The sequence below is a fragment of the Caretta caretta genome, chromosome 8 (assembly GCF_965140235.1).
Source record: "Caretta caretta isolate rCarCar2 chromosome 8, rCarCar1.hap1, whole genome shotgun sequence".
NCBI lineage: Eukaryota > Metazoa > Chordata > Testudines > Cheloniidae > Caretta > Caretta caretta.
Window position 1 is genome coordinate 40,534,242 of NC_134213.1, and position 4,462 is coordinate 40,538,703.

The window sequence follows — 4,462 nt, forward strand, 5'->3', positions numbered from 1 at the left end:
AAAAATTGGGGATTGGTCCTGCTTTGAGCAGGGGGTTGGACTAGATGACCTCTTGAGGTCCCTTCCAACTCTGATATTCTATGATTCTATGATCACCGGTCCAGATAACACCAGAGGGGAATATCACAGGCTCCCCGGAGACTTTTCAGTGCTGGGCTGCTCTTTGAATCCTTACGCCTTCTGCTTCAGAGCCAGGAACTTTGTGTGTATACAGCCAACTGCGGGCAGGTCCACACTTAAAATGCTGCATGGGGACAGCTGCACTGATGCAGCTGCGCTACTGTAGCACTTCAGTGAAGATGCTCCCATGCCAACAGGAGAGTTTCTCCCATTGGCGTAGTTAAGCCACTTCCTTGAGAGGCAGTAGCCATGTCAATGGAAGAAGCTCTCCCATCAAAATCGTGCTGTCTACATGAGGGGGTAGGTCAGTATAACTATGTCACTCAGGGAGGTGGTTTTCACACCCCTCAGTGACATAGTTATGCCAATATAGGACTGTAGTATAGACCTGGCCTGGGTGTCATACAGAGATATTTCCCCTCCCATTCATGGGAGCCATTCTCTGACACTATGAGAATTGAGACTTTCCCATCCCCCTCCCTGTCCAGGCACCCTTCACAGCTGCCCATTTCCTGTGTGGATTTCCCTCTAATGCAAGAAACAGGGCCTCATTCCTGCACTGTGCAAGAGCCCACAGGCCTTGTTCTCCGTTCTGTGCCCAGCCCCCGTGGACTGTGCTAGCCACACCCCAAGCCTGGTGGCATGTGGGATTTGCAGACACAGAGGCCCTGAGCTTGTGGGGCCCAAGCTCCAGAGGCTGTGCCTGGGGTCCCCATGGCAGTCTCTCTAGGGTTCATCAGCTTCAGAGCAGATGGGGAGCATGAGATCCAGAGGCCTGTGCAGGCAGGCCAGGCCTCATTGTTAGGAGGGGATCAAAGGCCCCTTTGCTCCTGCTCAGCACAGGGGGCTAGGGTTGCACAAAACTGAACACCCTATCCCTGCCCCTTCCCCGAGGTCCCACTCCCTTCCCCCAGCCCTTCCCCTGGGCCATGCCCCTGCTCACTACATTCTCCATCCCTCCATGGCTCACTTTCCCCCACCCTCACTCACTTTCACTGGGCTGGGGCAGGGGGTTGGGAGTGGGAGTAGGAGAGGGCTCTAACTGGGGGTGCAGGGGGCCGGAAATGAGAGGTTCAGATGTGTGTGTGGGGGGGCTCCGGGCTGGGGCAGGGAGTTGGGGTGCAGGAGAAGGTGAGGGCTCTGGAGTGGGGCTGGGGATGAGGGGTTTGGAGTGCAGGATGGGGCTCCAGGCTGGGGAGTGGAGCCAAGGGATTCAGAATGTGGGAGGAGGCTGTGGATTGAGGCAGGGATTTGCAGTGTGGGAGGGGGTGAGGGCTCTGGGCTGAGAATGCAGGCTCTGGGGTGGGGCAGGGATGAGGGGTTTGGGGTATAGGAGGATGCTCCAGGCTGGGATTGAGGGGTTTGGAGGTCTGGAGGGGGATCAGGTCCGAGGTTGGGTGAAGAGGGGGAGGACTCTGGCTGGGGGTGCAGATTCTGGGGTGGGGCCAGGGATGAGGGGTTTGAGGTGCAGGAGGGGGCTCTGGGTTTGGGGGGGCTCAGGGCTGGGGCAGGGGGTTGGGGCTTGGGCTTACCTCCAGCAGCTCCCAGTCAGCGGTGCTGTGTGTCTAAGGCAGGGTCCCTGCCTGTCCTGGCTCCATGTTGTGCTCTGGAAGCAGCCAGCAGCAGGTCCGTCTCCTAGGTGGGGGTGCCAGGAGACTCCACGTGCTGCTCCTGCCCACAGGCACTGCCCCCCAGCTCCTATTGGCCATGGTTCCCAGCTAATGGGAGTGCAGAGCTGGTGCTTGGGGTAGGGGTGTCATGCGGAGCCCCGTGCCCTCCCCCCCCGGCCTAGGAGATGGACCTGGTGGCCACTTTTGGGGTGCAGTGTGGTGCCAGGATAGGTAGGGACTAGCCTGCCTTAGCCCTCTGTGCCGCCAACCGGACTTTTAACAGCCCCGCCGGTGGTGCTGACTGGAGCCAGTAGGGTCCCTTTTAGACCGGGTGTTCTGATCGAAAACTGGACACCTGTCAACCCTAAGGGGGACCATGAGGCAAGACAGTGGCCAGCTCTCAAACATGCCCCTCCCCCTAACCCCTTCATCAGGCAACCCAGCCTTTGGGGCACGGTGGGGGGGCAAAGCAGGGGAACAGTTTTTCACATGCAATAACAGGCTCAGGGAGGGGTTGGGAGAGAGCAGAGAAGGCGGTGGGGGGCAGGGCAGGCCTATCCTTGGGTCCTCTCTACCAAAGCTTTTGACACGGTCTCCCACAGTATTCTTGTCAGCAAGTTAATGAAGTATGGGCTGGATGAATGCACTATAAGGTGGGTAGAAAGTTGGCTAGATTGTCGGGCTCAAAGGGTAGTGATCAATGGCTCCATGTCTAGTTGGCAGCCGGTGTCAAGTGGAGTGCCCCAGAGGTTGGTCCTGGGGCCGGTTTTGTTCAATATCTTCATAAATGATCTGGAGGATGGTGTAGATTGCACTCTCAGCAAATTTGCGGATGATACTAAACTGGGAGGAGTGGTAGATATGCTGGAGGGCAGGGATAGGATACAGAGGGACCTAGACAAATTGGAGGACTGGGCCAAAAGAAATCTGATGAGGTTCAATAAGGATAAGTGTGGGGTCCTGCACTTAGGATGGAAGAACCCAATGCACAGCTACAGACTAGGGACCGAATGGCTAGGCAGCAGTTCTGCGGAAAAGGACCTAGGGGTGACAGTGGACGAGAAGCTGGATATGAGTCAGCAGCGTGCCCTTGTTGCCAAGAAGGCCAATGGCATTTTGGGATGTATAAGTAGGGGCATAGCCAGCAGATCGAGGGACGTGATCGTCCCCCTCTATTCGACATTGGTGAGGCCTCATCTGGAGTATTGTGTCTAGTTTTGGGCCCCACACTACAAGAAGGATGTGGATAAATTGGAGAGAGTCCAGCGAAGGGCAACAAAAATGATTAGGGGTCTGGAACACATGACTTATGAGGAGAGGCTGAGGGAACTGGGCTTGTTTAGTCTGCAGAAGAGAAGAATGAGGGGGGATTTGATAGCTGCTTTCAACTACCTGAGAGGTGGTTCCAGGGAGGATGGTTCTAGACTATTCTCAGTGGTAGAAGAGGACAGGACAAGGAGTAACAGTCTCAAGTTGCAGTGGGGGAGGTTTAGGTTGGATATTAGGAAAAACTTTTTCACTAGGAGGGTGGTGAAACACTGGAATGCGTTACCTAGGGAGGTGGTAGAATCTCCTTCCTTAGAAGTTTTTAAGGTCAGGCTTGACAAAGCCCTGGCTGGGATGATTTAATTGGGGATTGGTCCTGCTTTGAGCAGGGGGTTGGACTAGATGACCTCCTGAGGTCCCTTCCAACCCTGATATTCTATGATCGATTCTATGATCCCCCTCTGCTATGGTCAGCCCTTCAAGCCTTCTGCAGAGGAAGGAGCTGCCGGGCAGGGGATCGGGAGCCTGCAGAAGGATGAGGACCTTGGGCAGGGAGGGGCGAGAGAGCCTGGAGGAAGCGGAGCTGCCAGGGTCAGGAGACCAGAAGTGGAGGGTCACAGTCCCCACAATGGACAAGTGGCCAGCATGGGAGGAGGGAGAGGGGCAGGGGGAGCAGGGGCAGGAGAGGATGTGGACAGGTGGCAAGGAGGGGGCAGGTTGCAGGGACAGGGGGTGGGAGCAGGGATGGGAGCAAGGGTGGGGGCAGGTAGCAGAGAGGGGGTAGGGGACAGAAAGGGGGCAGGGGAAGGTGGCAGGGGGTGGGAGCAGGGACAGGGTGGGGGCAGCTGGCAGGGAGTAGGAGTAGGGATAGGGGGTGGGGGCAGGGGGCAGGGGGCAGAGGGTGAGAGCAGGAATGGGGAGGGTGCTGGGGTAGGGGGCTGGGGGTAGGAGTAGGGGGCAGGGGCAGGTAGCAGAGAGGAGGTAGCTGGCAAGAGGTGGGAGCAGGGGCAGGGGGAGGGGGCAGGTATCGAGGAGGGGGAGCAGGGATGGGTGGGGGCAGGCTGCAGAGGAGGAGCCCAGGTACCGCTATGCTTGGGAGGGTGGCTCTGCCTGGCTGTAGCTCAGGTAGCAGGAGCAGTGCAGAGAAGCCATCAGCGCTGACCTGGGCATCCAGGCCTCAGCCCCAGAGCCAGCAAAGCTCCCGGGGCCAGGCCAGCCCCACAGAGCAGGGGCTCCCCAGGGACTGTGCCAGACGGACTCCACTGACCCTTGTCATGACATTCTTTTTCACTGACAGACATAACCAAAAAGAAACAGCCGAATGCCGTTCAGTGGACCGAAGAGTGTCAGAGGGCCTTTAACCAGCTTAAAGCGACACTCATGTCTGACCCTGTACTAAGGGCCCCAGACTTTGACAAACCGTTCCTAGTAACCACAGATGCGTCCGAGAGTGGTGTGGGAGCAGT